This window comes from Marmota flaviventris, chromosome X (genome assembly GCF_047511675.1).
Source record: "Marmota flaviventris isolate mMarFla1 chromosome X, mMarFla1.hap1, whole genome shotgun sequence".
Classification (NCBI taxonomy): Eukaryota; Metazoa; Chordata; class Mammalia; order Rodentia; family Sciuridae; genus Marmota; species Marmota flaviventris.
In genome coordinates this window covers 95,224,680-95,237,216 of record NC_092518.1, presented here as the reverse complement: position 1 = coordinate 95,237,216, position 12,537 = coordinate 95,224,680, and positions in this window count along the sequence as shown.

Sequence of the window (12,537 nt, the reverse complement as noted above, 5' to 3'; positions counted from 1 at the left end):
AGTAATGGTTTGTTTTCCAAGAATATAAGATTCTACGCTGGAATAGCTTGCAGATTTCATCTGTGCAATTTGTCCACCCAGCCCCACCATCCTCAGCTCTCTTGTTTGGGAGCTCCAAACAAGATTTAAGGATACAACAGTACTACCTTAATAACCTCTTGGCATGTGTACCCTACTTCTCAGATTACAAACCACTATTGTATCTTCCTGTTTAATCCTCACAACAACCGCAACAGTTTACTTTGGCAATTATTATGATCTGTATTTTGTAGATGAGGCAATGGATGCTCAAGGGTTTGAAGTCACCTGTCCAATGCTTCACAGTCATGGTCCCAGAAACCAAGTCTTCTACTTTCATTTTTTGTGATCTTTGTATTACCCAATATGGCAACTTAAGGGAATGTGTGTGGGGTAGGGAGGCATTAAGTGTTTTATTTATATGCTCTCTGACTTATAATGCTGCCACTTGTAATTTTTCAAGTCTGTGATGGTGCACAACTGATAAGCATTCAGTAGAGACCACACTTCAATTTTTCAATTTTGAATTTATGTTTTTCTGTTGGGGCCTTCCAACCCAATCAGCCACTTGATTCACATATGTGAGAGGCTATGGAATAGGGCTTGTTGCAAGACAAGTAAGCTAAAATGAATCTTCTAGCCAAATCCTGGATGAAGGGAACATTCTCATACACTGTTGATTGAAGTGAAAAATGGCACAACCCATTGGGAGGAAAGTAAATAATATTTACTTTTTTACAATTCCAACACAAGGAATCCGCCTACAGATATCCTCATAACAATATACCAACATGTGCTCAAGTACATTCACTACAAATTCCCCCTCAATAAGGGAATTATCAGAGAGTTTTAAAGCACTTTATTGAGATCTGATTACTATGTAAAAAGTTGTATATATTTAAAGTATACAACTCCATGACTCTGGGGCTAAGTATACTATACTTGTAAAACTATCAACACTATTGATACTGTAGACATCTCCAGAAGTTCTCACCTGCCCTAATAAGGGAATTGTCAGATAAATTATGGTATGCAATATTTTAGAATATAATGCATCACCTAAAAAGAATCAAGTAGCTCCCTATATACTAAAATAGAAACATACCTGAACACATTCTTCAGTGGAAAAAAATTGCAGAACAGCATGTGTACTATGATTTTATTTTTGTTGAAAAACAAACCCTTTGTGTTTGTATTTGTTTAAGCTGGAATTATACACAAACTGCTAATAGGGTAACTGTGGGAATAAAAATGGGAAAGAAAAGCATGTGGGTACGTGTGTGGTATGGGGAGTATTCAATTTTCTTGGTATAGAGATGGTATCCAACTTCAAATGCTGAAACTTACAATTTTTCCACTTTGGGATGGTGCAAAAGCAATATGCTTCCAGTAGACGTTTTACTTGGAATTTGGAATTTGGATATTTTCCCAGGCTAGTGATATGTAGAATGATACTCTCTCAAAATACTGGGCAGTGGCTGCAAGCCACAAATCCGAGTCAGCCATGTGATCACAAGGGGGAATAACATGTACCCCACAGTGGAGTATGTAGCTAAGGTAGGATGTTCAGTAGGTTAGGTGTATTCAAAGCATTTTCAACTTATGATGGGTTCACTGAAATGTAACTCCATCAAAAGTGAAGGAGCATCTGTACTTCTGTATTATTTTTATGGTTTTTTTACAATAAGCATATACTGCATTTTGGTAAAATACAGCATTAAAAAAGGAAAATATAGCTTTCTTTGGGTTAAGACAAAAACAAACAGAAAAAGCACCCAGTTATCCTGAAAGAAGTCTAAATGTTAGGTCAATGGTTCAGGTAGAATAATCATGGATGTGGCATGGTAGGCTGAGCTAAGCCAAACCAGGGCAGGCATTGGATGCAGGGCTATGATGTACAAGCCAATGGACAAAAGCAACCAGAATTTCCTGGCTCCCTTCCCACCACCACATCAAGTTCCCCAGTCAGAAGCTGCTCCCAGTAGTGGACTCTGAGTCTATATGGCTCTCAGTCTTCACATCTTTTGCTCTGTCAGATGTACATTTAAAAAAATCCCCCTAACTTGTTCTGAATAGGAAAGAACTTGGCATCAGGTGTAGTGGCACATGCTATAATCCCAGCAGCTCGGGAGGTTAAGGTAAGAAGATGGCAAATTCAAAGCCAGCCGCAGTAACATATAGCAAGGCCCTATACAACTTGGCAAGACTCTGTCTCTAAATAAAATATAAAAAGGGGCTGGGGATGTGGCTTAGTGGTTAAGTATCCTTGGGTTAATTTCCCAGTACGAAAAAACAAGAAGAAAGAAGAAAGAAGAAAGAAGAAAGAAGAAGAAGAAGAAGAAGAAGAAGAAGAAGAAGAAGAAGAAGAAGAAGAAGAAGAAAAAGAAGAAGAAGGAGGACAACGGCGGCTGGTGCACAGGCACTGGGTAGGATCACGGTGCCCACTTCTCTTTTACTCAGGGTCTAGTCACTACAACTTGTTGCCATCACTGCAGCCTGGCCTTACCAAATCCCTTCATTTCTGCTTCACACTGCTATCATTAATAGCAGATAGCATTGTGCAAAGAGCAAAGAGACTCAGAGATGCCAAGAAGTGTCATCATCCTATGTCCTTGAAAAACCAGAGGCTGGGAAAGAGAGAAGCTCATGGCTAGGAAATTGCCATTGTCTTGGGTCCACTGAGTTCTGGCTAGGAATCAGAAGACTCAGATTCTAGTTTAGCCTCTGGAGAAGAAACCTTGAGCAGGACTCCAAATTCCTGACCATTAGTTTCCCCCTTTGCCAAACCTGTTCTGAACAGTTGAATAAACGCGAGTGCATAATGAAACAAGAGTGTCCTGGGCATATTTCAGAGCTGTACACCTCCATACTAGACTTGATGAGCCCCCATTTACATGTGTTCCCTAAATGGTATGCACTTGGGATTGGAGGGCCTGTCCTAACCTTCCTTCACTATAATTAGCCCTCATTAGAGACATGCCCTGCAAAACCTATGAGCTAGGAAGCCCACCACCTTTGCCCTCCTCCCTTCCAAGAGGGAGTTAGTGAAGGAAAAGCCGAAGACAATTAAATGCAGGAGGCTCTGGGTGAATTAATGCGAGAATTAGGAAGTTCCTCTCCTCTGACTTGGTTTTAATTAGCCCTGTTTCCACCATGGTCCTACATATCAAAGCACATTATTTAATTGAGTTGATGTTCTGTTTGACTTTTCTCTCAAGGGGATCACATTATACATTCCTATCCCACACATTCACAATCACTGCACTGCCAGAACCTCAGTCAAACTGCAGAGTGAATTGAATTTGGAAAGTTGATTTTGTTGCTCTCCCCCACTTAAAAAAAAAAAGAGAGAGAAGGAGAAAGTGGAGGACAAAATCTAGGGGACAAAGAACCAAGGAGGATAATAGAAAATCAAATCTTATTATTATTATTTTTTTGGACCGGCTGGACTGTGATGTCATGATTTCCCAGCTCACCTGTGATTGGCTGCTTAGTTCAGCATCTGCTGAGAGCTAAAGGCTGATTATTTGCCAGAGATACAGACCTTTCAGGGAAGCTTTGAATCATTGCTGGTTGTCGTGACAACCTGGGCAGTGTCTGCTCCTGATAACCACATAATGAGGTTGTCAGGAACAGTAGTGCCCTATCCCCACACCCAACCATCTGAAGTGGTAAGCCATGAAACATTTGTCTCAGGAGGTGAAGAGGAAAAAAAAATAAGTGACCAACAGGCAAATGGGGACGATCCCCTCAGAAAATTAATGTGAGCCAAATCCTGGAGACAATCTCCTTAAGAGTCCCTTACTTGCCACCTTCAGATCCCTCCTGAACCCATGTATTCTTTATAAATCAGAGACCTGAGGAACAGGTGGTGAAGGGATAAAGCATCTCTGCCACCCTCTAGTAAAACCGAACAGAGGGAGGTATGAGTGGAATGCATTTGATTATGGGAAGGTGCATTATCTGTCTTCAAAAGATGCCATCATGAGCAAGGTCCAGGTGCAATGAGGAGCATGTGTGAAAGATGGTGGGGCATGGCCAAATCCAGTCAAAAATGCAAAACACAAAGAAAACTTGAGGGAAATGTGTTGTCTGCTCTTTTGCCTACTACTTTTACTTCCTGGGGGGAAAACACCTCACTCTCCATTATCTTGAGGGTGTGGATATTCTCAAAAGGTACCATTGCTAGGACAAATTTATTGAGCACCTACTAAGTGCAAGGTATACAGCGAGATAATACAGATGAACCAAACTTGGACCATTTCCTCAGGAGACTTGGAATCTAGTTAGAGAGAGAAGATACACACTCAGGTAACAGTAATACAAGACAGATGTAGTAAATATTAAAATGGAAGTGCAAAGTCTTTGATTTCAGTGAGAAATCACATCCTGACTATCATATTCCAGCTTCAGCCCATCATTCCAGGTTCCTTTCTCATCACTCTTCCCTCCTTCCCCAAGTGTCAGCCCCACCAATCTATTCTGTTTCTTTCATATCCCTTGGCTTGCATACCTTTATGCCTTTCCTCCTTCTCCTCCCCCTACCTACCCGGACTTCCTTCCTCTTCTCCCTATGCGTTGATATTTAATGCACATTTCCAAAATGGCATTTTGGTGAACAAATTAGCCCTATGTTTCTAACCCTATGGAGATCTGTACATGGAAGACATGGATATTGAGCAGTACTCTGACATCACTACTGAACCCAATATTAAAAATTCAGGGACAGGGCTGGGGTTGTGGCTCAGTGATAGAGCACTTGCCTAACACCTGTGAGGCACTGTTTCCGGATCCTTGGCACCACATAAAAAAATAAATGAATAAAATAAAGGTTATTTTGTCCATCTAAAACTAAAAAAATATTTCTTAAAATATCAGGGACACGGGACTGGGGTTGTGGCTCAGTGGTAGAGCACTTGCCTAGCATATGTGAGGCACTGGGTTCGATTCTCAGCACCACATAAATAAACAAACAAAGGTATAAAAATACAATAACATTTTAAAATCCATGGACATCTAAGAGAATGTTGATCCAGGGACATCTAAGAGAATGTTGTTACAACCAATTTTGGATTGTTCATGGAACTGTATAAAGTCAGATTACTTATGAAATATCTTATTTAGATAATCATCAGAAACCTGCATTCCTATAAAACATATTTTATGGCTTTTAAAAACTCTGAAGTGGTTTAGGGTTCACAAGTAGTTGTAAAAATACGGCAGAGTTCCCATGTACCCTTTCCAGAGTTTCCTTCACCAAATGTCCCCCAACATTTTGATACATGGTGCATTGTTAAAACCCTGGAAATTGACATTATAATAATACTACTAGTTCAACTATAGAACTTCTTTAGATTTCACTGTTTTTATCTTCCATTAAATATTTTACCAACTTAGTTGAAAATAGCAAAACTATTAATATTTGATATGAATGTCCACTTTTTTCCAGGGCCTACCCCTTTCATTAAAGGGTCAAAACCTGAAAGAGTCAAAACCGACTAGGATTGAAAGAATAAAAGCCAGTATGGAGTGAAAATAAGCACCCCTGCCAATAATCATGCTGGGAAGATAGAAAGATAAAGACACCTGAAAAGCTTACAGAAAACACTGTTTCTCCCAAGGTCACACAGCCATTGTAAAATGCCATAAGGGCCCCCTCATCCCTTGAGACACTACTGGTGTCCTTCCAATGATGCCCAGACCTGCTTTGCTATTGACGATTGTTGCTGCGGGTAGCCAATGGATAAGCCATTCAATAAATCTGATTTTGTCTAATACTCTTTGGCTAATTAAGCTTCAATATAACAAATACTGAGATAACCTAACTAGGGTTTATCAGAATGCCCCCTGAATCATCAGAAGTTTACCATATTTTCTTGAATCTACGGTGTGACTGAAACTGTGTGTCTTACATAGAAGATGTCTAATGAATTCTCACTGCTTTGACCTGTCCTATGTCAAATTTGTTGGAATGCTGCTGGATATTCTGACAAAATTCGGTGAGACATCATTACATAGAAATTCAGCATATAAATTCTATGATTAAACTTAAAGTTGACTCTGCATACAAATCCCAGATTCATCATTTTATAGTTTTAGAGACTTTGGGCAATTTATTTAGGCCCAGTGAACCTCTCAGTTTCCTCATCTGTGAGATGGAGGCTTCCTTCTTAGTGTAATTGGGAATATTAAATAGAAATTAAATGCCTGTAAAGAAGGAAAGTATTAGGGTAGTGTTCTCACCTCTGATGCACACAGGGATTACCTGGTGACCTTTATAAAATACTGGAGGCTGGCCTCTACCTTTAAATATTCTGATTTAATTGGATGGCCTGAATCTGAACATTAGAAGTTTTAATAATCTCCTCAGGTTCTAATCTTCTCATATTCTAATGTGTAGCAAAGAGGGATTTCATTACTTAAGGAATATCCTCCAACAGGTTTTTGGGTAACATCTCCCTATCTCAGTGTCTGAATTTCACAGAGCCAGAGAGTAGAATTGGGGATTTTTCTGAAAGAGCCAGCATTTAGATTGGATGCTTTCTGAAGCCTCATCCAGCTTTTTGCTGCAATCACTATCTAGTCTACCAGATGGTTTGCTAGACTTGGTAATGACTATAGCCTTCTTTGTCCACAGCAAAATGATGAAGACATTTGATATTTGGGTAAAATTGGAGCTGTGTTCATCTCTCCATTTTCCTGTTCCCAAACACTACTCAGTCACACTTCCATGAAATGGTCTCAAGTGTGAATTTAAAAACAAATATGTGTATGCAGCAGCATTGGCTGACCATCGCAGACGTGTTTAATGGATGCAGATCTCAATGTGCAGTTGTTCCTTATAACTGAGCACCTGTTGTGCCTCATAATTAATCCTTATTTTGCTATACAGCAGCAACTCACAGCCAATGTTCTCTGCTATTCACTTGATAAGGTCACTTGTGGAGGAGGGGCATTCAAAAGAATCTGTGCCTCCCCTTTTTTAACAATCCAAGAGAATATATTTTCTATTTAGTAAATCGTAAATATGAATTAACTGGCAAAATTTAAAGGTCAGTTAGATAGAAGTTTAAAATATGGTCATGATGATTTTTAAAAGTGGTTCACCATTCCTCACCACCCCCCACTCTCCTTGTTCAATTCGGCTGCTAATATGGGAAATTTAACGAATTCTGACATGCTAGGCTAAAGTTTACTGCCAAAAAGAGGGCAGGTTGCTAGGCAAATTAATACTATAAACATAGAAAAGTGACAGCCTGCTAGGGGAGTATGCTAACACATGGGTTTTAAGCGCCACTAAGTGCACTTTGCATTCAAATGACCAATATGCTAATTACAGTCCTTATCTGTTTGTTCGAGGCCTTAAGAGTCTCAGCAGCTCAGTGCACAGATACCAGCCAGCAGTTTGACTGCAGGTTTTTAGAAATAATAACATGGCATTTCTTTAAACATATTTTCAAATTCAAGCTTCTTACAAATCAAGATTGGCCTTTCTCCCATTCAGGGAATTAGTGAGGCTTAAGTGTGTTCACTATGGTGCCATCCCCCACAAACCCCTGCTCACAAAAGCTCTGACTCCTACTACAGCACAGCCTGTTGGGGCAGATTTCCATGGTAATTTGCAGGTCTCTTTTGAAAGACATGGGGCGTCTTTGTAAATGGGATTGGTAGATGGCAGGGGGTAGAAAGGGTGTACTTTCTCACTAATCTTGGGATTGTCTTTGACCCTTTTTAATTTCATCACCCTTGTAAGTCCAGAAAGCACCCTTAACCCAGCTTTTGTAATTTAAAGACAACACTCCCTAATTCAGTTCTGAAGAGAGAGGTAGAGAGACAAAGCACCATTCTCCTTATATTCCAGCTAAAATGATCAGACATTTATAAGAACTATACTGGGGATGGGGGACTGAGGATTTATCACTTACTCACCCCTAAGCTCTATTCGGATTTGCCTGGTGGGGGGGGGTGGGTGGGCACAAAAAGTGTCCTGTTCTATTAATAACCCATAGCCTTCAAATTCCCTCCTTAGATGTAAAATTCAAACTATACAGAATCTCACAAACAACAATTTCAAACATAAATGTATTTTACTACATTCCACTTTCTAGAAAACTCCTCTCTCTCTCTCTCTCTCTCTCTCTCTCTCTCTCTCACACACACACACACACACACACACACACACACACACACATATCAAAGTCTTCTCTCCACAGAGTAAGACAATGATCTGTGAATATGATAGGCTTATTCTAAAATAAATTGTGAGACTAATCTTAATGTGTTATTTCCTTTCCTGTGCCCCATTCTTCCTTCCAGGGACTTCTTCAAGCCCAATAAGCTAAATATGTCAATCAGATTGCATCTTTCCCAGATCCAGGAAGGAAAGAAGCAGCAGCTCTAGGTCCTTTGGGCCTCTTTCATCCCCAAATGCCTGTAGTGCCTCTACATTTTCACATCCACATTTTATTCCTTTGATTCAAGCATTATTGCCCACTAGAGAAAGATTCTCCTAAAATGCACAGATACTTTTATTTTTTTAATTAATTTTATTTTTTGATACCAGGGATTGAACCCAGGAGTGCTTGACCACTGAGCCACATCCTCAGTAATTTTTATTTTGAGACAGGGTGTCACTAAGTTGTTTAGGGCCTAGCTAAATTGCAGAAGCTGTCTCAACCTTGTAATCTTCCTGCCTCAGCCTCCTTAGTTACTGGAATTACAGACAAGTACTACTGTGCCTGGCAACAGATTACCTTTAAAAAGCAATAAATGAAATCACTCAGGTTATGTAGCAAATAAGTTATTTTATTTTATTTATCAGTTACTTCTTTCCTTAAAAGCACTGAGAAATTTCATTTAATCCAGTGAATCAGTAATCTCTCGAATTTGTTAGTTCATATGTAATGCAGAGATGTGGCTCTGAGCTAATTTCCATACAAACTAACTCAAACAGGCCCAGATCCTGCTCTTCCATACTTCCCAAAACAGCTAATTCAGAGAAACAATGGAAATGTGTGTGGGGGAGGATATTGGATAGAACTTGTGCATGGTGTATCACATGACCCCCTGTGGATATTTCACAGAAATAATTGAATGTACCAGCCACTCAGTTCTCCAGTACACTGTGAGGTTACACTTCAAGAAATGCAGATTAATGGCTGGGGTGGTGACTCAGTGGTAAAGTGCTTGCCTAGCAAGTGTGAGGCACTGGAGTTTGATCTGCAGCATCACATAAAAATAAATAAATAAAATAAAGGTATTTTGTTCACCTACAATTAAAAAACAAAGAAATGCAGATTAAAATTTAACATGGGATTCAACAGGATAATTACATCTTTAATCAAAAACATAAAAATAATTTTCAAGTTGCCTTTAACCTGGCCATGGCTAAAAGAGTTAACTATCCATAAATGAAATACAGTCATGAACCTCATACCAATATTTGGCCAATGAGGGAACTCAATATAGAACAGTGGTCCCATAATTATATATCACCTAGTGATGTCATATCCATCTTAGTTTTTGTAAGTACTCTGTGATGTTTGCACAATTATGAAATTGTCTAAAGGTGCATATTGTAGGGCTGGGGTTGTGGCTCAGAGGTGGACCGCTCACCTAGCATGCATGAGGCACTGGGTTTGATCCTCAGCACCACATAAAATAAAATTAAAGACATTGTGTCCACCTATACCTAAAAAATAAATATTTTTTTTAAAAGATGCATATTGTAGAACATATCCCCATTGTTAAGTAATGGATGCCATGGCCACAATTCCTATATTCTCTCTAGTGCCTAGACCTCTATCCAGCATCTAAAGTTGTGCAGTATTTATGAACCAACCAAAAAACATGCTGTATACAGAAAATAATTGATACATAGCAGTAGGAAACCATAAAGCAACTATAGGTACAGCCTGGGTGGAGACTCTTACCTGCTTACCGTCAAAAGTAGAGTTGCATCTTCCAAAATGAAAACTTGAGAGACTATGTCGCATTTGCTGCAGTCTATCAATCAAGCCAAGAATTGGCTAAGATGAAAATAAAGGAAGAAGGAAGAGCACAAACAAGAATATAATTAATCAGCTCAATTGTTTGGAGTGCATTTAGAATGGCAAAGGAAAGGAGGAAACTTGCCACATAAAGAAGAGGTTAAAGAACAGAAAGGCTCATGTGAATAGACAGAGAAACAAACCAACAACTAGCATTGTAACAAGAAAGGACATGAAGTAAAAAATGATTTGAGCTTTTTAAAAAATTTGCTTTCAGACAAATGTATAAACTAATTCAGGTAAGCAGCAAGTCATGAAGGCCTCATATAAACAGCCACCAACTAGCCAGGTGCAGTGGTGCATGCCTATAATTCCAATGACACTGGAGGCTGAGGCAGGAGGAGTTCAAAGCCAGCCTCAACAACTTAGACAGGGCCTAAGCAATTTAGTGAGAACCTGTCTCAAAATTTTAAAAAATAAAAAGGCCTCGGGATAGTGCTCAGTGGTTAAGCACCCTAACAAAACAAAACAAAGAAGCCATCAACCAGAATAAGGTAAGGGGTTATTTAGTAAATGTGAGCCAAGGGAAGCCAGCAGCTATGTTATAACAAATCATAAAAAGTGTGGTTATACTTTCAGAGTTGTATTCTGATTTATGGGGGAAACATTATGACAAGAAAAATAAACAGGAAAACCTCATTCATTTGAATCCAGCCAACTCAGTCTTGAGAGATACTTCCATATCTAAGATGGAATACAGTAACCCTTTGCATTTCCTATCAAAGAACAATTTGTTAAGCAAAGTATTAGTAAACAAACAGGATTTAAGCAGTTTAGGAAAAGAGAATTCCTTTAAGTGTTTCTGTGGCAGAAATTTGAATATAGTAATCCACGTCCTAAGTATCAGATAACTCATTCATTCAATGAGCAATCTTTTTTTTTTAAACATCTACTAGTTGTTGGGAAGCATGCTGGTAGAGAAGAAACAAAGATAGGATTACATCCATACTCCCTGATTTTAAGAAGCTCATAATCAGGCATCAGGGAAGGAGGAGGGGTATACAGAAGGGAATATCAGCCATTTAAAAAACATTACTGAATGGAATATCCACCATATGTCAGGAAAAATTCTATAAATTTGACATATATAACTTACAATTCCACATGCTTAGCCAGCACATGGGTGCAAATGAATTCACCTTAGGAGTAATAACTCAAGTAAAACTGGCTTCTTCTTGGCACAGTGGAGAAAAACAGAAAACCTTTCCACCCCCGAACCAAATTGCCTCTCCCTCTTCTGAAGTAGTATCACAAGGTGAAAGGCAGCAACCAAGCTCAAGAAGAACCTGCCAGAATAAGCTTCTGCTCCTCCATCTTTGGCATACCCCAAAGATCTTTAAAATTAAAACCTTTCCAAGAGATACTTGGTGCCTATATTAAGCTTAGCTGTCTAATACTCAAAACTTTTTAGAAGACATTCTGAATCTTTAAAATATGCTAGGTGTCAAGATCCCCCAGGCTATACATGATCTTGATTACAAATGAGATTACATGAATTTTCATAACTCACTTGTCACGATTTGAGTTCCTGTCTGCACAATATCCCTCTGTCCCCCTAAAGGTCTCCTCTAGTTATTTCTGTGAGTCCTCAAGAAGAGTCTTTTCATGTTGTTGTTCTATTTGCACTATCTTCATAAATGTCCACTGCCAATAAATTCATTCACCAAATGTTACTTAATCATAGGCACTTGCCCACATCCTAGGGACTCAGTGGGGACCATCACACATAAGAAAGTTCCTTTTTCTAAAGAGTTTTTATTGTTTTTCATTTTGTTTTGTTTTCCTAATATGATTTCTCATTTCCTTTTCATGTTAAAATATTCTTAAAATTTATTTATTTTTAAGACAAAGATTATCTATATTTATCATGTATAGTATGACAGTGCAGAATGGCTAGATAGAGGTAATTAACACAGTTATGTTTGTGGTGAGAATTTTTAAAATCTACTCTCAGAAATTTTCTAGAATATAGAATTACTTGTTATTAATTATAGTTACCATGTTGTACAAGATCTCTTGAACTTATTCATCCTTTCTGATTAAAACTTCATACCCTTTGACCTACATCTCCCTAACTCCATTCTACCCAGGACCTAGTAGCCATAATGCTATCTCTACTTCTATGAGTTCAACATTTTTAGATTCTACCTAAGTGAGATAAGATAATAATTTTTTCTGGGCCTGGCTTATTTCACTTAGCATAATGTTCTCCAAGTTTATATATGTTGTTGTAATGACAGGATTTCCTTATTTTTAATGCTGAATAATATTCCAGTGTGTACACACACACACACACATATATATATATATATATATATATATATATATATATATATATATATAAAATTTTCTTTACCCAATCAAATTTTGATAGACAATTGAGTTGATTCCATAATTTGGCTCCTATAAATAATAATACACATAAGGTGAGTGCAGATATCTTTGTAACATTCTGATTTCATTTCCTATA